A 21,738-nucleotide genomic window follows, 5' to 3' on the forward strand; every position below is an offset into this window, starting at 1 on the left:
ACCCTTTGCACATCAACTCAGAGATGAGGAATGGATAAGTTCTAATTGATGATTAATCTCTTTTCCTTCCTTTCAGTCGGCTGGCTCCCCATAGGCACCCTCCGCGTGGACCTTTGTCATCACCCCCAACTCCCACTCACTGTCAGGGGTGATGGAAAGAGGAACTAAGACTGAGCTTTCTAGAAATATCAGCAGACAGCACCTAGCCCCCTGCCTTAGTTCTCTTCTGAAGGTCACTTGTTTCCCCTCCCCATCTAGCATGGCACCCCCTTGCCTCTACTTCCTCTGCCCCTTTCCTGGCCTTTGAGTGAGATATCCAGTGGACTCTGCAGTGGCGAGATCCTTCCTAGACACCTCCCCCAGGTCTCCTTCCAGGTTAGCTCTTGGCTCCAGGTGGACCAGAGCCTATTTTCCTGGGCCTCCAGCTCTACAATCCTTGTCCTTTTGAGGGCTAGAAATCCGTTCTTTATTCCTGTACAGAATGTCAGATCAGCATAGAACCTTAGAGATCATCTTCCTATTTCCTTGATGAGGAAAGTGAGGCCAAGAAAGAGTCACTGGTGGGCCTGCAGTGACATGGAAGACTCATAGTAGAGTGTGGGTCCATTTCTGGGCCCTCAGTGAGCACCTTTGCTCACATCCTGCACTGTCTCCTTATCAGAGCACTCCTGCAGTTAGCATCTACTCTGTGCAGAGCACCAGGAAGGGGACTGGGCTACATGAATCAGACATGAAGCTTATTTTCCAGAAGAAATGATTAAGTACCCATGGGAAGTGGGGCTGAGTTTAGTTCACCCCCCAAGCTTTCAGTGTGTAGGCATTTGTGGGGATGGCTCTGACCCAGGTTTATTTGCATGAAGGAGCCAAGGATACTTTGGGGGTGGGGGAGGGGTACACCATGGTGGTGGTGGGTGCAGTGGGGGGATGGAGGTGGTCAGGGAGGTGGAGATAGCCTCTGGAAAAGAAAGGAAAAGATTGACCTGCAGTTGCCTGGGTTGGTTGGGGAAAGGGAGTGGTGTCTCAGCCAAGCCAGGGGCTTGCCACTTAGACTGCTCTGGGCCAGTTCTCATGCAACAGCACTGGAGCTCTACAGTGAGGGGCTGCCTTGGGTGAGGGGGTGAGTGTAAGTAAACTGTTAGGATAATCGCAGGGTGAGGGGGGGCCGCAGCCCCTCCGAGAAACCATAACTAAGGGTAGCAGAGTAGGGAAGAAGTCGCTTTCCTCACTGGGGGAATCTCCTCAACCAGGGTGGCCTGAGCAGTATCAGGGGGACTGGTGAGCACACCTGCGATGCCCTTGTAAAGGTGCTGAGCTGGGGGAAACAGGGAAACAGAGGTCAGGAAAAGCTGGCGGGTAGAAACAGAGAAGCATTTTCCAACCTTTACTGAATCCTTGCTTTAAGGGAACGTTCACACCACAGCTAGCTAGTAATTGGATAGACGCCGGGTTGTGAGTCCCCCCTAAGGGCTCAGAGAAGGCTACGCAGTGGCTCCTCTGAGATGAGTGTGAGGGTTGGCAGGTTCTGAAGCTTGGGAGATTGTTCAACGGGGTGGGGGGCACAGTTTGGAGCAGACTTGCAGCAAATGTAAAGCCCTTGTATATCCTCTTGGAAATCTGTTAAAGCACAGATTCTAATCTCTGGTCTTGAGTGGGCCTGAGATCCTGCATTTCCAACCAGCTCCCAGGTGATGCTGATGATGAATACTGGGCCATGGTCCTGCTAGAACAAAGCTTAAAAGGGTTAAGCATGGGAAATGCTGGTCAGGGTGGGGAGCGATTGAGTAGTTCATTCTGTCCAGACCAGGGTTCTTCTCTGTGGCTCTTGTCTAGGTTTCAAGAACTATCTAGAATCGTCTTCCACATTTATGTGATTGTGTGTTTTTCTAGAGAGAGAGAGAGACCATAGTTTCCATCAGATTAGCAAAGGCATCCATGCCTTCCAAATAATTAAGTACCAGTGAACCTATAAAAATAGAGAGTCCTGGTCTTTACCCCAGACCCGCTGAATCACAATCTGTAATTATTCTATGGAAAGCTGTATTTTTTTCTTTTTTTAAGATTTTATTTATTTATTCATGAGAGACGTGGAGGGAGAGGCAGAGACACAGGAAGAGGAAGAAGCTGGCTCCCTGTGTGGAACCAGATATAGGACTCCATCCCAGGACCCCAAGATCATGCCCTGAACCAAAGGCAGATTCTCAACTGCTGACCCACCCAGGTGCCCCTATATTTCTTTTTTCTAAGCTGTCCCGCCCAGCCCTCCCAGCCTGTATTTGGACAACCCTGGGTGAAATCATAGGCTATACAAAGCAGAGGCTGTGCTGGCCAGGTAGAAAAAAAAAAAAAAAACACAGGTAGAAAAGAGGAAAGAAACATGAGGAGAAAGAGCCAAAGAAGGGAGAGGAAGGAGAGACCACCTGGAAACATGGCAAGAGCCCCAGGCAGTGTCAGAACCCCAGGGCCAGAGGCCTGGCTCTGACTCTGTCTAGCTGTGTGGCCCTGCACAAGTCACTTGACCCCTCTGAGCCTTTTCTGTAAAGTGTGATTAGTAAGACAGTTTCTAACATTGTCATGAGACTTGTGTGAAATAATAAGCCAAGGGTGCTTTGTAAGCACCGAGTAAAGAGCTGTGTCACTCCAAGGACCTGAGCAAACTAGTCTGCAGGCAGCCTCGGGTGCCTGTGCCAGTCCCAGGCAGCAAGCGCATGCACCTCTCCTTTCATGTCTTACTGTGAAAGTTTATCTGGCATGTGTATTATAATGCAGTTAGGTTTCGATTTCCTAAGCTCCTTCTCATTCCTGTGTTCTCTTGTCTGCCTGTAGACAGAGGGAGAGCCTTGGGCATCCGACAAAAAGCTGAATGTTAGGGAGGAAGAGCCCCAGAGAGAAAGCTGGAAGCTCACATTCAGACAGCACTCCCCTTGCATCTGCCTTCAAAGCTCAAGTGGCTTTCAGTCTTGCCCTCTGCTTCCAGAGCTCTCTGTACCCCCTCCCACCTCCCCACCTCAAGGCTCTTGCCTGTGCTGGATCCTAGCACTTGATGCGGTGTCTTTCATGCCGCAGGTTCTCAATGAATACCATTCAAACTTACAAACAGTCCAAGAATCTCAAATATTTTCCCCAGATACCTGACTTGCAAGTTGGTTTAGTATCAGACAGGGAAATGAGCAGAGAAGCAAGACTGTTGGTTTCCCTAGTTCCCCATTGCTTCTATTTGGGGAAGAGTTAGTGGTAGGGCTGAGGGGACAGCAAAGAGGCACTAACCAAGAGTGATTTTCAGGGGCCACATGGATCCTTCTTTGGGGATGGACCACTTCTCTCTCTTGGTAGCAAAATGTTGCATCCCAAAAAAGCGAAACTTCCCCTGCCACAGAAAGCTCCTTCTTAGTTAACGGTTTCAGCTGGAATACTGGTACAGCCCCAGGTCGCAAAGCCCTGGCTCCATGCAGAAGCTCCTCTGCATTTACTGTAAATCAGAGCCTGAGAGAGTCTGGATGAGCACACAGACAGTATTTGCCTAGGGGAGGGAAGAAGTTGAAGGAGGAGGGTTTCACAAAGCACACACATTTTTTTTTTTCTGACTCAAATGCAAGGATTTAAAACCAAGCACTACCAAGTAATTCAACTTTGCAACATATATGTTGCCCCAAAATATAGCCAAGGTAATAAGAGAAACTTTACAAGCACATTGCTTTCCTCGGGGCTGTTGATGGGGTGGGAATGGCAAGCAAGCAGGAGCCAGACAGTTACCATCAGAGACCCTAGCTTGTGTGTTCACACTTGCCTCCCCAGCATTAGCACCCAGCACTGGGTGCATCAACACCTATGTAATGAATGGATGAATTAGGGGGAAAAATCAGAGCTGCAGGTGCCACAGAGATTCCTTCCTGAAAATCTCTGCCTGGCTTATTTTAACCTGGGGAAAAGAAAGTTTCCTAGGATTTTAGTGCACTCCCAAATCAGTGCAGACAAGTTGTGCAGACGCACGTGTGTGCTGTGGGAAGTGCCCGGTGGCACAGAGCCTAACTTTTTTCGGCGAGACTGCCGCTACTTCTTTGCTTAGAGAAATTTTACTGAAGCTGTAGAAGTTGGCACTCATTGCATTGTAGATAGGCACTCATTGTCCTGGAGGAAGGGAGGGAAACTGTTTGGTGGTCAAAGGGAATGACTGCCCCTCCTAACACCCCTTATCTGCAGAGCTGGACATGGGAGACAGAATGGATACATTTGCTTAAGGACCAACGACCTCTTCAGGGGAGAGGAACCGAGTCCAAGCTTATTAGACACTCTCCCGTGTTGATGTAATAGTCACACTTTAAGGGCATGGCCAAACTTGCCGACGTGAATGGAAGACATTGCAACTTTGGGAACCCCAGGGTACCATGTCCAGGACTGCAGGGAACAGAGTGAGAGCAAGGAAGAGGGACAGATTTTGGGTGATGTGGGGACTGTCACTGGCAGTGCCAGAACCAATGGCAGCCAAGAGCTCTGGCCACTGTACTTGAAATTGAGCATCAGGGTTTGGCAGCTGGAGTGAATGTGTCCTTGAGGTTCTTAGAAATCGTGACAAAGTTGGGAGGGGACGCTTAAGCATAGACTGTGTAATTTCCTCCTAATCTGGACAACTTGGGGTTCTCGTGATTAGCTGAACATAATAAAGGATCTGAGGAAGATTTGCACCCTGAGATGACAAAAAAGGACTATGTTGGGTACACCCCCCCCACACACACACACACATTTCTTTGCTGTAGATAGTTCTCTGCTCCAGTACATCACACGTTCCCATTGTAGTTATATTCTCGAGCTATGACATGCTTTACAACGGCATGCTTCTGATTTCGTGATGATGATTACCATTAATTTTAAGTATTTACCAAAAGTCTCCTAGAACTTCTGTGCAGTTAACAAGGAAAGATTTCAAAACTGTGGGCCATGAGGCACCCATGATTATAATTCCTTGCACATGTCTTATGATTCATTGAGTTCTTTGAACCTAATAAGAGCATTGTACTGTAGAGAAGACAGATATCATCATCCCCATTTTACAGATGTGGACATTGAGGCTTAGAGGTTAGCTTGCTCGGGACGAGGGAGCTGGGAAGCAGCATGGCTGAAATCCAAGTGCTCCCACTCCAAGGCCAGTTGTCCACATGCACGTCCAGTCCTTTCCTTCTGCTTATCCTCCTTTCCCTTCCTCCGAGAGTTCATCTCTGCCCACCATGTCCATGGAAGCCTTAGTAAGGAGGTGGTGGGTCAAGAGAAGGTAAAGTTCAGGGGATATAAAGGAGCTAATAGGGAAGTCCTCTAACATGCCCTCGTCCCTGTTCAAGTGAATTCATCATCACATCATTTCAGCCTCAGCCCTGTGGCCACTCTCTGGACTTTGTCATCTTCTTGAACTTCTGCATTTCATGGAGTTCAATTTAGTAATCCATTTCTTTGACCACAGCCTTCTACTTCCTTCCCCTTCAGCAACTTCACAGGCACTGCGTCAGCTCCTCCAGGGCCCTTTGCCCCTACCTGGCTTCCTTTCCTTTCTGGCTAGCTAATTCCTTCATTTCCGCTGTATTTCTGTCTCCCCGGGTGCCAGTGCCCAAACGCAGGCCATCTGATTGCTCCCTAATTCCTGCCACTTGGGGCCTTCAGGCTTGCTGGAGTCTGGCTGTCCTGGATGAGCATGCCAGCAATGCTGGGACACATGCCTGGTTCTCTCTGACCCTGAACCCCGCAGAAGCACAGCACACCTCACCGAGCCCTCACATCTCAGGCTCCACCACTTTCAGGATGCAACACAAAATACCTCGGGGCGGGGGGGGGGGCGGGGAAGCAGAGACTTTGCAGGTCCAGTTCCCTCAGTGCTCACCCCCGTGCCCTTACCCACTGTTTTCAGGTTATCACATCTCTTCTTGCCTGATGTAGAAGAGCTTGTCCCTCTTATTTTGGATCGCTGATCCATCTACATCCTTGAACTTCTGCAGACCTTTTTAGAACTTTTCTCTGTGAGCTCTATGAGATCTCTGGCCCTCTCTCTCTCCTCTTCCATTCCCTTCCCCCAACCAGCACACTCAGGTATTCATTGTTTAAAAAATGTATTTCCTTTAACCCTGCCCTCTCTCAAGTAATGCCGTTCTCTCTTACTTTCCTTCTTTTTCTGGGAAAAATTCTTGAATAACTGGTCTCTACTTGTGAACTCTATAATTTCACCCACAATTCATTCCTTAACCTGTTGTCATGTACTTTCTACATCCTTCAGTCAGCTGAAATTCTTAGTCTCATCAGTGACTTTTTTTTTTAAAGATTTTATTGATTTATTCATGAAAGACAGAGAGAGAAAGAGGCAGAGACACAGGCAGAGGGAGAAGCAAGCTCCCTGCGGGGAGCCTGATGCAGGACTTGATCCCAGGACCCTGGGATCACGACCTAAGCCAAAGCCAGATGCTGAACCACTAAGCCACCCAGCTGTCCCCATCAGTGACCTTCTTATCACTTTGGGAGAGAATTCTTCACAACTCTGATCCCCTGTGAAATCACTGCCATCTGCAGCCTGCTTTTTCAGAAAATCTTGCCCACCTTTGTGTCCAAGGCTCTGTTCTCTTCTCATGTTGCTCTCTGCTGCTTCCTTGAACACTGATTCCTCTTCTCCGTGCATCCCCGAATACTGCTTTTCTCCAGGGACTCATACTTCTACTCCCACTCTTCACGATGGTTTGCAAACTGGTAGTGGCCCACAACTTGGTTCTGTTTGCACTGTGATTAAAAAAGAAGAAAATTAATTGCTAACACATAAAACTGGGTGACTTCTCACTTAAAATGTTGGGCATCTGGTTTGTCTTGGTAGAATCAGAGCTGGCAACACGGAGTCTGCATTCCCACATGGCAACAATTCATGAGAGCAGAGTGGTGGCTGTCCCTTTGGATGAGGCATACATTTCTGGGTTCACCAAGGATGTCCCCCCTCCTTCATAGGTGCTCCATTACCTCTTGCTGGGCTCCTTCCACTCACTTATCTTCTCTACCTGGCCCCCGTGGTAGCTGAATGTGTTACTCTGGGTCTAGACCCTTTTTCTTGTGGACTCCTACATTTAAACTCTCATTGTTCAGCAAAATATTCCAGGGAAGCAGTAGACTTGTATTTCTATCAGGCTAGCTACTGAGCATTTGCGCCTGGATATCACTCACTTCCAACAAAGACATCCTTCCTTCTTGGTATTTCCCCTTCCCTCCTTCTCTTCTTTCAACCAAGATGCACTAAATCCCTGTGGCAGATGTGACGTCTCTGCCCGAGAGGACCTTGGGGAATCAGTTTGGTTGGAAGATAGGCTATAGGACTGGTGTTGGGATTGTGTTTCCATACGTGACACATTATTTTCCCCTTAGTTTATTCATTCAGGAAGGCTTTGGGCAGAGAGTCTATGGAGAATTTTTTTTAAGGTTTTTATTTAAATTCCAGTTAGTTACCATACAGGGTGATATTAGTTTCAGGTGTACAGGATAGTGATTTAGCACTTTCATACATCACCTGGTGCTCATCACGACAAGTGCACTTCTGAATTCTCATCCCTGTTTTGCCCACCGTCCCCCACCTCCCTTCTGGTAACCGTGGGTTTGTTCTCTATTGTTAAAAGTCTGTTTCTTGGTTTGCTACTCTCTCTCTCTTTTTGAGTCTATGGAGAATTTTTTAAAAAATATTTTTATTAATTTATTCATGAGACACACAGAGAGAGGCAGAGACATAGCAGAGGGAGGAGAAGCAGGCTCCTTGTGGGTAGCCTGATGCAGGACTTGATCCTAGGATCCTGGATTCCTGACCTAAGCTGAAGGCAGATACCCAATCACTGAGGCACCCAGGTAACCCAGTCTATGGAAAGTTTTTAAGGAGAGGTTTTAAAGTTCCCCAAATCATCCCTTAATGCTGTCGCTGTGTGTGCCTCTTGCTGCTAGGTATCATGCTGAGTGTGAGGAAGGCAGATACATCCCGGCTGCTCATCTCTGGTCTCAGGCTACTCCCACATCTGCCTGGCCCACCAAGAACTCATTTGCCTGTTCACATGGATGGCCAAGCTTTAAAGCAGAGCTTTAGATTCTCTTCCTTTCTTCCTATCACATCCATTTGGCCTCTAAGACCTGTCCGTTGCACCTCTGAGGCATCTTTTGCAATCATTTCTTCTTCCTTGTCCCAAATGACTCACCTTCTTTTAAATTCTATTAAAACAATTTAATATGATTTTCTGCCAAATAGAAGCTCTGCCATCCAGTGTATCCTTTGTACTGAGGATAAATTGATCTATCCTAAACCACCAATCTGGTCTGCCAGAAGAGTTTCTGCAGCCCTCTGTATTGACTTGATAGAATCCAACTTCTTCCTATGGCCATCGGGAGGCCCAGCTTGGCCACAGCATACCATCTAGGCCATATCTCACAAATCACTTCTTTTCATTACTCTAGGCTATAGTACCACATAATGGCTCATTTCTCCCAGAACACAGCCCTGGCACGCATGGTTTCCTCTGCCTGGAATGGTTTCTGGGTCTTCTCCAAGAAGTCTTTCCAGACTCCTTTTGACATGCAATCCTTGGTGTTCCCTTAAAATATTACACTTTTTTTCCTATGACACTTGATGTACCTTGTATTTTAAAGGTTCTTCATATATTTGTCTTCTGGGCCACACTGGAAGTGAGGATAGACAGGATCTACCTAATTTCTGACTCTATCCCAACACATAGGAGAGGGCCTGGCATTTATTCATTCACTATTTATTTATTCACTTACTTAAAAAATAGTAATTAAATGCCCAGTCTGTGCTAGACAGGAGCTCAGTACTAGGCACATGTTTGCTGAATGAATGACTTGAGAACCTGGGAGTAGTTGGATCTTAGCTAGTAAGGGAGTTAAAATCTGAAAAAAATCTGGTTTCTATGTTTTGACTGTATTTTGACTGGGTCTGAGCTACCCTGGGCATCACTCCAACAGATTGACCCCTCTCACTGACTCAGTGTAATACCTTGGCTGAGTTGTTAGCTATTTGAGCCCTCAATTGTAGAAGGGAAATGATAAGACTCTGAATCTCTGTGTAATACTGAAGTTCCTTTGTTCCATCACTTCTTCACTTCAAGGGCAGCTGCAGAGGAAGGAAGTATCTCAGTTCTGGAAATTCCCCAACGGATGGGGCCGTTAGGCCTCATTCCCACAGGCCAGAATTAGCATCATTTCACTTCATACCCATAGCAACCCTGCAGTATGAGCGGATCAGGGACAATCATGCCATTATAGAGAGGTCAAATGACCTGCTCAAGGTCAAATGTGTGAAAGTACCTGGGCAAGGATTGGAAGGGTCTGTGTCTACATCTGACCTGCCTTGGACTCTCCAATGCTGCTTTGCCAGGCCTCTTGGTGAGAAAGTGGGTCTGGATTCCAGATTAGAAACCCGATGTGGCCTATAGTAGGCTCTACTCTCACATCTCAGCCCAAACCGCATCCTCCTCATTCTTGTTTCTCGGATGTGTTTTGCAATGTAATTCTTCTTCTCCTCCTTGATTAAGATCCTTGTTCCCTTTATAGTCATCAGTTTCTGTGGCTCCTTTTTCCTTGCAGTGGTTTTTACTGTTTCTCCATTTTCTCTCTCTCTCTTTCTCATTTCATTTTTGTCTTCTTGAGACTTATCATCTAAACTGGCAGCTTTGGTTACATTAGACATCCCCTTTTGAAGGATGATGTAGATTTTTCCAGGAGTGTTTGGTTTCCAAACCTTCTAAGAAAAAGAAAGTCATAAAAAACCTCTCTCTCTTCCATTATTGGCATCTAGCAAAAACAAACAGGACTTCCACCTGCCTGGGGCCAGCTGGCTTCTCACCCAGGTCCATAGGGAATTCAAGACGCAACTCAGACTCTAGACTCTTTTCTCCAAGCAGCCACAGGAAAAAGGGCTATTTGATGTGAGCATTGCAGCTCTGGGTTGAGAATAGGCAGGCGCTGAAGGGAAACTGGCACCCATGCAGATTGTGGATCCTAGAGCCTGAAGGAAGTAGTGACTTACGCAAAGTTACACAGCAAATTATTGACCAGAGCTTGGACTACCTCTTAAGTCTCTGATTCCTTTCCTGGGAAGGAGTCTTTCCTCTCCTCCAAGGTTCTTGGAGCATCAGGGGCCTCTGGTAAGTGAATTACAAAGTGGATTCTGAATAAAACCCTCATAGTCACTTACTTCATGCCTTTAAACTAGAAGAAGTTCTCTGGAGGGGGGTCAGATGTCAGGGTCACATGCTGGCCACAGGGCTCTTTACAGACATGGTTTTGGCCATCTGAAGCTCTGGTGAGGGAAACTGAAGTGTAGGCATACTAACCATTGGTCATTTGCATTTCTGTCCCCAAACTGCAGAGCCACCCGCCTGTGTCACAGAGTGAAGAATGCTCCAAGGCCTGCAGATGATCCATTCTCAAAGAAGAGTCATCCTTAGCTTGCCTCTCTCATTATTATGGTGGAGGTCCACCGCATCTTATAGCTGGTCAAACCATTTGCTTATCTTCTCTGATTTCCCAGCTCCACACCAGCCTAGGGTGATAGACACTCTTCCCACTTGCCAGTTGAGAACTCAAGGTTCAGAGAACTTAAACACCTTAGATGGGACCATGTAGCTAGAACATGACAGAACCAAATCTCTGAATCTGGGGCTCATCTGCTTTCCTGCTGTCACACATGAATTCATAGTAATAGACTGATCTGCCATAAGCTTCTTTGACAGCCTTGCTTCTTCAGGTCCTCAGAGCAAGCTGGTGAGGTCACCCTCACTGAGGCTCAGTGGTTAAGTAGCTGATTTGGGATATAAATTCAGGGTACCTTCCATTGCTTGGCTTTGCCCAGGCCCCAAACCCAAGAAGAAATCCCCAGCTGCTCCCCGGGGAGCCCTCCAGGTTGACTCTTTGCCCAGAGGCCTCTGCCCACTGACTCCAGCTGGGCCTCTCAGAGAGAAAGAGAGGTTTCTGTGGGAGCAGGCCAGGGTTTCCTGACACCCTCCCCTCTTCAGGACCCCCACTCTCCCTAGATGGAAGCTAAGGACAGAGTACTCATGTACTCACTCATTCATCCCTGCATCCTTTAACAAAGCTTTATCAGTGATCTAGTCTGCGAAAGGCATGATTAGTTGTTTGGGGTCCTGGGATTGGTAGAGCCAGGCACATGACTTCAAGATGATTCTTGGTTCAGCAGATTGAATAAAAAACCGTCAGTTGCCTGGGCTCTCCTAGCTACTTTATCCTCCCAGCCTGGCCCTCTCCTAGCCATCCTGATTGGCGTTGCTCTTCTTTGGGTTCCTAAAATGCTTTTCCTAGGTATGGCAAGGCTCCTAGCTGGGCTCTCAGCCCACAGTCTCACACCTCTGACCCATCCTCCACCCTGATGCCGAAAGACTAAAATCCAGTTGAGTCTCTTCCCTACTGAGAACCCCTCGATGGTCTCCCTGTGCCCTCAGGATAAACTCTAAGGTCCTCAGTGTGCCTATCCGGAGCTTGGTCATGACTCGATCCCTTTCTCTTTCTCTAGCTTCAACTCTCCTTACAAACTTCAAACACACTGGTTTCAGAAAGACCAAATTGGTTTGCAGGGACTCCCCCCACCATACCCCTTCCATCAAGATCACATTTCTGGGTCTTGACAAAAGCCGTTTCCTTTTTCTGGAGGATCTTACCCTTCTTCACCAGCCAATTCTACTCATCTTGCAAAACCCAGCTCAGAAGCCCTTTTCCTCCTGGAAGCCAAGACTAGAAAAGATTCCCTTATTCTACATTTCTGTAGCATTGATGCTTGCCCCAAACAAGTGTTTCTCTATTCGAATGGTCTTGCCTGTCCCCCATCCCCCACTCGTTTACCTGGGGCTCCTGGTTCCCTAATACATAGAAAATGCCTGGACTGAGATGGTGCTTAATAATCTTCTGCTGAATGAACACAAGGGAAATTCCAAAGAAAGAAACTTATTTGTCCTCCCCGCTCCAAAGTAGCTTGCAAAATGCAGTCAACTAGGTCCACCCTCGTGGGTGTCTGGAGTTCAGAAGGAAGGAATGTATCAGTGATTTTTCTGGAGAACAAAAGGGTCACTATCAAGCCCACAGATGCTGCAAAAAGAAGGAGCAGCTGTTAATCATTGTAACTGGGAAAGTCCACACACTTTCCTGTGGCTTTTTGCTGCAACATACGTCCTTGGACAGATTTCAAGAGGAAAATAACAAGCTGTTTAGCCTTTCCCTCTAGTTAGCCAGCATTTTTCTCTTTCTGCTCCAGGAGCATTCTGCTCTGGGGAAAACTGAAAGCTAGAGTTTGCAGAACTAGCCTTGCATACAGGTGCCTTGCTGGCTTTGGGAACTAGGATCTATGTATTTGACACCTTTAAGTTTCTCAGAATCTGGAGAGACAGCCACTGGGCTCCTTAATTTTGTCCTTGTTGCCCTGCCATGGATTCAGCCTCATTGCAGAAAGCATAGTAGAGGGAATGACAGTTATCAGCAGGCCCACTGTTTCCAAGGACTTAGAAGAGGTGGGATATTTCTGCTGGATGCTTTACGTCTTAATTCATGAAAATAATCCAAATGTCCCATGGGGTAGGCAATGGGTACGTATCAACTCATTAAACAGGTGTACTTCCTGCCTTGGTGAAGTTCACCTCTAATTCTCTCAACAGATGAAGAAAACTCGTCTGGAGAGGGAAAGCAACTTGGTCAAGGTCATACAATCAGCTGAAATCAGACCTGAAATTAAGATCTAGGGCTTCTGACTCCTATTTGTGTGGTCTTCCTATGGCACTATCTTAACAAGTGATGGCCTGTAAACTCACTATCTAGCCTTCTGACACTGTACAGACCTGTCTGGGCACATCATCCTGAATCAGACATGTCACAGGTGCAACCATAACCCAGAGGCCCATGTGCCCCCCCAGCCTGCCTCCAGTTAGCGCCAGTCTCACCTGACTGGTGAACCCAGACCTCACCAGCCAATCTGTAAGTCTGGAGATTTGGCCTGCCTGCCCCATATCACCTCTCAGAGCCCAGATCTGGTGCTGGATGAGACTCGTGTTCAGAAAAAAGTTTGGTCTTAGTCTTTGGGTTATGCTTTTTTTTTTTTTTTTTTTTTTTTAACAACCCTATGTGAATGGACAGAAGAAAAAAGATGTTCATTCCAGGGGTACATGATACCCTTGTAGCTGAGATTCATGTGCACATTATCAAATTCTGGGATCCAAGCAACTCATTCACCAGCGGGTCCCAAGAGCTTAGAATTCTCCTTGTTAGGATGTGCTGTTCAGCTAAAGCACATCCCCAGTTTTGGCATTCTACCTTTGTGATTTTCCACAAGTCTTTATAACACTGTTCTCTGATATACCTAGTGGTTTTCTTTAATATGATTTTTTTTACTTAAATAGATGTGTTTTGAAAGGAAACATTTTATAACTGCTATAAATTTTAAACCAATATTGCTTGCTATAAATGCAATCAAAATAAACATTGTTTTCCCATTTGAACTGGATGTATTTGCCTACCTGACATTCTGAGCTCTGAGCTTACTCTCTCTTGTTGAAGAGAGAGAGACAGGCAGAGAGAAGAGAGAAGGGGAAGTTTGATAAGTGGTGAGGCTTTACTTGTTTGGATGAGAGATTAAAAGATAGTCAAAAAGGGAATGTTTTTCCCTACTAGTCATTCACTGCTGTTGAGTGCCTTGGTCTAGGAGAACGGGGGCTAGGAGGTCATATGTGGCATATGTCTCGCCCTGGGCTAATTATTCGGAGTGCCTCTCAGCCATTAACACAGCCTAGGGCTCCCAGAACTGATGCTCTGACAGTAGAGGCCTACTGAGGACACACACATCTCGGTGAGGGCACTTGGGATAGACCCGGATGACCTGGGCCTCACCAGGTAGATGGCTAGGCAGAGTATAGGGACAAGAGGGCTGAGGAAAGGGACAAGTGGAGTGGGAGGTGGTGATGATGGATGATGGGGAAGCCCCAGGAAAGACTTGGCTCACTTCCGATCTGTCCAGCTGTGGCTCCTGGCAGACTCTGGGGGGTTGGGATGGTGGGGAGTTGCTGCTGTCTCATAGAAGAGCACTTGGGGAAAGAAAAGTCTTGCCAAAGGCCCTCTGGATGGCTGGGCAGAGGTCCTCACGTGAAACTTGGGGAAAGGCCCCAGGACTGGAGGACTTCCTCTTCTAAGACTAGAACAGTCCTTAGTTGTTGTGTATTTCACAAATGAGAAGGGAAACTTCCCAGAAAAACCACATTAGATGTGCTGACAGTGAGGCAGGGGAGGTGAAGGAGGGCCTCAGAATGCAATGGTCAGCCCCCAGAGTTAGGAGGGGAGACGCCAGCACACCCTAATGGGCCCCCACTCGCCAGGCACAGAGGCGAGGAGACGAGGAGTATTAGCTCCTTTAAACCTCACCGTTTAATCATCGCTAGTTAACACAGGAAGAAATGGAGGTCCAGAGAGGGCAAGCACTGATGAAGATTGCACAGCTGGGGAGAGGTAGAGCCAGGTCTTCTGCCTCCCAGTTGGGAGTGTAAGACCCAGCCTGGTTCCCACATGGCCTGCCCTCCCTCTGGAGAATAGCTGAGCTGTGGGTAAGGTGCTGCTGCTGCCTTTGATGAGTGCAAGTTTACAGTCAAGCCTTACTCCTCAGATCTGCTCAGCACACACTTTTAGGCATCTCACCTTGATTCTGGGAGGCATGGTGGCAGAGGTTGTGAAGGCGGTGTTCATGCACTGAGGTCCCCTCTGGCCTCCCTCTCATTATAACGAGGATTCAGACCACGGAGTACTTGCAATGACTTCATCCCCTGCTGGGGTGAGGAGAAGCCCTGAGAACCCGGGAGCCTGGCTGGCTGTAGGGAGCAGAGAAAGTGTGGCTAAGTGGCCTCATCTCTGGCCACCAAGCAGCTCCACAAGTCAGTCTGGAAGAAGACCACAGCAGTGACCTGCCTTCAGGCTCCAAGTACAGGCTTATTCGTGGGGATGGTTCTGCCTTTTAGGGACAATAAACACAGCTGGGGCTTTCCCAATTTCAGGGTCTGGGAGGGAATTCCAAACTTTCTCCTGAAGGCTGAGAAAATGGAGGGACTCTGGCTTTTTAGTAGTAGTGACAGCAGGGATGGGGTGGGGGCAGGACGGGTGGCATTCACAGAGGAATCAGGGTTTCGCTTGGATTCCTGGCCCTGGCTCCTTTGAGAATTAATGAGGAGAGGGCAGCAGGGCAGGAAGCATCAGGAAGCTTACCGTCACTGCAGGGCTTCAGAACCTGATTCTGTGGGGTGACGAGTGTGAGGATATGTCTGGCCCTGGTGTTGCCTCACATTGTCACCTGGGCTTGGCCTCATTTCCCCATGCAGAGAACCTAGCCAAGGATGTTTTTGAGAAATGACCCGAGAAGACAAAGTCCTACTGCACTGGTCCTATGACCTTCCCGGCAGGTGAGCCCCCTTCCCATATTTTCCATCTCTCCAATGGCAGTGACCCATATGCAGTGGCCTGCGTGCATCGTGTGGGGGGTGGTGTCTAGGGGCCCCACTATAGAAACAGCACATTTCCCTTTATTAAGATCAGGCCATAAAAATGTTAGCACCAGCTTCTTTATTTATACAACAGGATGCAGAACCCAGGGTAGAATGTGTATGTGCATGTGTATGCGTGTGTGTCTGCGTGTGTGAAAGAGAGAGAAAGAGAGAGAGAGAGAACCAGTCATGCTGTTAGTAGACTCCACACCCACATCTGCTAGAACTCCTCATCAATGGGCCTGGGTATATTGGGCACACTGGGTGACATCTGGCTAAAATCCTGAGCTAGAGTCCTCAGGTTCTGAGTGTTCAAAGTCTGGCTAGGATACAGAGGGAGGGAATGGGAAGTTAGGTGGCCTGTGAAGCAGGAGCAGAACCACAACCCCCTGGGGGGCCAGACCAGCTGTTCTCAGGCCAGTCCAAAGGGAAGTCCCCTCTGGCCAGAATAGCCCCCATGCTGAGTAACTGAAAGGCCTCTGGTTCAGAGAAGGGGCCAAGGCACCCTTTGGGGATGGTGTACAGACAACCCGTCAGCGCCATTTACACACAGGTGTCTTTCCAAGTCATGGCTTCATACCCTACAGGGTGAGGGAGAATGAATTGGAACTTGGTTCCTGGTACCTGATATGTGGCTATGAGATGCAAACATATGCAAAGAAAGAAAGAAATGATCATCATTTGCTTTTCCTTTTACTCTTCCCAATACCTGCAAGAAATCCATTTTGCAGACCCGAAGAGTGAAACTTTGGCCAGTTGACTATTTGAGTCCACACAGCTGGTGAGGGGCATATCCAGGGTCACAGGGCTATTCTACATGACCCAAAGCATGCCTTGGTGTGGCTGTCATCTTCCTGTGTCTGTGTATGTGTGTGTGTTTGGGGGAAAGGATAAGACAAATTCATCAAGACTTATCATCTGGTCCAGGCTATGAACAATGTGTGGGAAGTGCTTTGGGTTCCAAAGGAGTCACCTCATGCCCATGTGCCATGGCTGGTGCAGAGATGGTGATGCTATAGGCAAGTATGCCCACTGTGGGAGGAAGGAGGGTCACACATACAAAACCCTGAAAAGATCTTCTTGGGCATCTTTCTCTTCCCCTAAGCCCTTATTCAGACTGTCAGTGACCCAGGGGGGCCCTTGGACACAGGCATGCCACTCTGGAAGATTTCTGGAATACCTGCTGCAGACCAGGGCTTCTCAACAGTGAGCTGGGCTGAACCACAGGTCAGAGCCAGGGCTTCAAGAGGAGAGAGTTGACCAGAAGGGTATTGAATTTGACTGTATTTGGTGGGATGTATTTAGAGTCATCCTGAATCTCTACAAGATAGTCAGCATGTGTTAGGTATCGGGATGGAGTGAAATGTTAGAAAAGGAGCAGAGTAGAGAGAAAAGTGAGATGAGGAGGGTTGGAGATGAAGAGGAGAGAAGAGAGCTGAACTCAAGTCGATCGACCTGTGTTCATCTTAGGGAAGGGCATTTTATGTAGGAGATTTCATTAGCAAGGCCCATGTCTGCTGTTGTTTGCATTTTGCAGCTAGGAACCTGATGGTCCGAGAGCCTGAATGACTTGCCCAAGGTGATCAGGCTAAGGAGTAACAGAATGCAGTGTGATTCCAAGACTTTGTGACTACAAAGTCTGTGGTTCTGTCCCCTCCTCCACTTTTCCTCCCAAGATGTCTGCACACTGATCCCTTCACCAGAACATTCTGTACAGCCAACTGTCCCATTCCATTTTGGTGGCAGATTATCTCAAAGTCACAGAGGCATTGATAACAAGTTTTTCAATTTACTCAGTTTTGGAGGTGAGAACATGAGCAGTTAAAGGAAGTAGACTACATCTTTGGAAAAAGAAGTGTAGAGTGCCCTGTGTCATATTGTGGTAGTTACCACCCAGCCTCAGAAATGTGGCTTCAATTAGAATCCTATGTTGGTTTTTTTTTTTTTTTTTTTTTTTAATTTCTTGATTTGGTAATGCAAGCGGCAAGGCTATAGCAGTCTTTCACCCAATGCACACAACTATTTATTGGTTTTTCCATGTCTCAGAGTCACTGGGTGTGGCTTGGTTTACTCAGTTCCAGATTCCTGAAACTACTTGTAAGAATAAGGTCACATGAGCGATTTAACCTCAAACCAGATCATTGGGTCTGTAGGACATAACCTACATAATTGATGATTCACACATTGAGCTCAAAGTTGGGGTTGTCGGCCTTCTAGATCCAAATAGTTTAGCTACTATACTTTCTCGCATCTTGGAGAGATAGTTCTTCTTGATTAGGTTGGATTTTATAAACTGCATGTAGAGAATTGAGCACTTGACATTCCTTCCTTCCCTTATTTATTTGAATGCTTATTATCCTCTTGTCATTATGGTGATGAACAAGGAAAACTCTCTGCCCTCAGGGTCTGTGGACCCCCCTGCGCAACTTATTATATCCCAACATTATACCTACTGCGATGAGAATTTGTATGGCCCACAACATCCTAATTTGGCAAAGCAGGAAAACTTCAGTTTTGAATTTTCAGAGTCTGGACATGGCCTTTGTTTGCTACGTAAGAAGGGTTGACTTTGGGATCTTGCTCTTTTCTTTTGAGCCAAGAAGGCCTCAGGATACCACCATACCTCAGCTAGAAACAGTAGGCAGTTGGGACAGGTGTGTGTGTGAATTGGGAAGGCAGGTATCAATCTTCTTGAGCTGAAGCCCACTGAGGAAGAGAACATGATAATAAGTCTCCCGGGACCCATCCTCCTGTTGTCAGATGGCTCTTCCCTCAGAGATTTTGTGAACTAAAAAGGGCCCTGGGCTGCCGGATATATTGCCTAGAAGACTGTGGTGTCTGGCTGCCTTAGTGGGCCTTGTTCCAACTCTAGGCCTCGTCAGCTACCTGCACAGGAAAAGAACCATGATGTTAAATCACTAAAGATTTTCAAATGAAGTGGTTCAAGGACTAAAGAAGGGTTCAGAAAGGGCAGAGGCCAGTTTCTTTTAGTCTGGAGCACCAGGTACAGTGGATTTCCTGATTTCTTATTTTGGTTTTGAAGGCAATCTTGGGGCTGTCTGGCCCATGGTCTTGAACCAGGTGTTTGATGCTGTGATTTCAGAGCTAGACAGAGACCATCCCTTCTCCACCCTCGCCTTCTCCTTGCCAGAGTCTGATAGAGTCTCCCACAGTTCTGGAGAAAGGGTCATTGACCAGAAACTAATAGAACAGTGAGTGGTTAACAGAGGAGCGACCCATTATGCACCATGAAGGTGATGAGGGAGATTAATTTCTTTTTTAAAAAAAGACTTTATTTATTTATTTAACACAGACAGAAAGGGAGAGAGAACACAAGTAGGGGGAGCAGCAGAGGGAGAGGGAGAAGCAGACTCCCCACTGAGCAAGGAGCCTGATGTGGGACTTGATCCCAGGACCCTGAGATTGTGACCTGAGCTGAAGGCAGACTCTTAACCAACTGAGCCACCCAGGCACCCCAGGAGATTAATTTCTTCTCAACAAAAACTCTCTTCTCTTCCTAGTTCCCAACTCAGCCAGTACCCATACCAGGCAAGAATAGAGGGAAGGGACTCTCTCCTTGGGCTTTAGACATAAGTACTATTTACACATGTATGTGTATGTGTGTGTTGGAGGTGGAGAGAGCTACCATGTTCTTGTGCCACTAAGCGTCCTGAAGAAGGCAGAGAAACAAGAGTCACTAGGAGGCCAGTTGAGAGAAATTTTCAGACCCACAGAAACTTTCCCACGTCTGAAATTGGGTATGTTATTATTTGCTTTCACTTAGCCATAACCTTCACACTGCTCCAGGGCTTGGTCTCTGACTTGGAAGGACAGATAAGATGACAGATATGAGAATAAAGATGAATCATCCTCAAGTTTTGCTGCTTTGATGGATAAAATACCTGATGTGCATGCAGGCTCTGTTCCGTGACTTCTATTTTCAATCAACTTATCAGAGTGCTCTGAGATTGAGCTCACATTCCAGAAATTAACTTATCTATCTGCAAGAAAGGACGTGTTACCATTGGTAGTCTATAAGGGGTATGCTTAGACTTCAATGCTATCAGGAAGAAATGAGAAATGGAGTTGACACAGAAACAATATGTGGTAGAAAACATATTGTTTACTGCTATCATTGTCTTTTACACAATTCTTGAGGCCACACCAATGCATTTCCATCCTGTGCATCAGGCCCGACCCCTTTCATGAAATTCTAGTTTTTCAGAATTACAGGAAGGCTTTTTAAAAGTGCAGATTTCTGGGCTCTTCCTGTCAAGATCCATTAGATATATGCATCAGGGAAGGCAAATTTTCCACCAACCACCCAGTTTCAAGGTCTGAACGAGATAATGATTTGTTTCCCAAGCCACGATCCAATATGGGTTAGTGGGGGTGGAGTTCTCGATTTCTTTTGTGGTTACTTGGGGACCCAGACTCCTCCAACTAGGGCTCTACCAGTCCCTGTAGCCTCGGAGTCCACAAATAAGGGAATGAAGTGAGAGTGCGGAGAAGGCGCACCTGCTCTTAATTGCTGCAGCAAAGAGATGACCATATTACTACTATTCACATCCCATCCATGAAAACTAGTTCCAGAGTTCCATGCTGTGGCCTGGGAGTCATAGTCTAATGCCCAGAAGAGAAAGGGAACTTGAAAAATTAGCCAGTCTCAGCCATTATCTGGGATGGGGACATACATATTATTCATTACAAGCATCCTTGGCAACTCTAACAAAGATGGCATGGCGCCCATTTTCTTGAGAAAAACCTATTCACACGCACCTGTGTGCATAACAAGCAAGTGGGTGCTAATCCACTTTCAGATCATGGAGACTGGCTTGCAATGGCAGAAATGTAAATACACAAAGCAAACATCCATAGTGATCTAGTGTTTTCAGGATGGTAGTTCTTTTCTGCAGCCATAATTCCCCAGCTAGAGCTCAAGCCTCCAGTTCCACATCTCAGGGACTGAAAGATCTCCATACATCTCTCTGAGACTTGTGTTCTTCATCTACAAAGGCAGGGATATGAAAAAATTGCATCATATAAGTCAGTTGAAGTGCCTGTTCCGTAACCTGCCATGCAGTAGGTGTATAATAAACGTTACAAGTATTTAGGAGAGGTTGGTCAAGGGGTACAAACTTCCAGTTATAACATGAATACTTATGGGGATGTAATATACCACATGGACATTATTGTTAATAACACTGTATTGTACACTTGAAAGTTGCTAAGAGAGTAGATATTACAAATTCTCATCACAAGAAAAAGAAATAATAGCTATGTAAGTCGATGCCTGTTGAGTACACTTACTGTGGCAATCATTTTGTGATATATACACATAGCAGATCATTATGTTGTACACCTGAAACTAATACAAGATTATATGTCGCTTTTATCTCAGTAAATCTGGGGAAAAATTATATTGAAAATTAGAATTAAAAAAAAAGAAAATTAGAATTTGTAAAAACTTGTATCTACCACTGTGAACTTGATAGTTTCCCAATGCTTGAAGACTTTGCTGAGATTGGTGGTGAGATTAGTGAATATAATCTTTGACACTATGTAATAAAATATGTCAACATTTGGAATGTCTGCAGAATTCCATAAAGCAATATTTTCCAAATGATCAGTGGTTAAATTTTTTTAATTTAGGGGGCTTCTTTTATCACAATTCAACATATTTATGAGAGAAGGTTTAGTCTACTTTAATGAGAAGATTTTATTTATTTTACTATAAAGTATCAGAATGAAAAATAAACAAAGTTATAGACTTGAATAAACAAATACTTAAAGGATTGATTTGGCCCCTACTAGCTAGCTCAAACCCTGCTGGCTGTTTCGTCACGTTAAATTGATTCAGTGCAGCACATGAGCAATTTTTGGAAGCCCAGTCTTACAATGATTGCCTACTACTTTTCCAAAATACAAAAAACAAACAACAACAACAACAAAAAGTTTCATGGATATAATTCTGGCCATCTGTTCACAAAGGAAATGAGATTATTTTAAGTAAGTTTTAAATTTTAACATTAATATTTCTTAAAAGGGACTGTTAATTGGGCAGATATCCAAAGAGTATTTGAATTTTCTTGTACTTTTTTTAAATTAAAAATTGATTTTTGGGGCTTCTGGGCAGCTTAATAGTAGAGCATCTGCCTTTGGCTCGGATTGTGATCCCGGGGTCCCGGGATCAAGTTCTGTATCAGGCTTC

The sequence above is a fragment of the Canis lupus genome, chromosome 9 (assembly GCF_011100685.1).
Source record: "Canis lupus familiaris isolate Mischka breed German Shepherd chromosome 9, alternate assembly UU_Cfam_GSD_1.0, whole genome shotgun sequence".
Classification (NCBI taxonomy): Eukaryota; Metazoa; Chordata; class Mammalia; order Carnivora; family Canidae; genus Canis; species Canis lupus.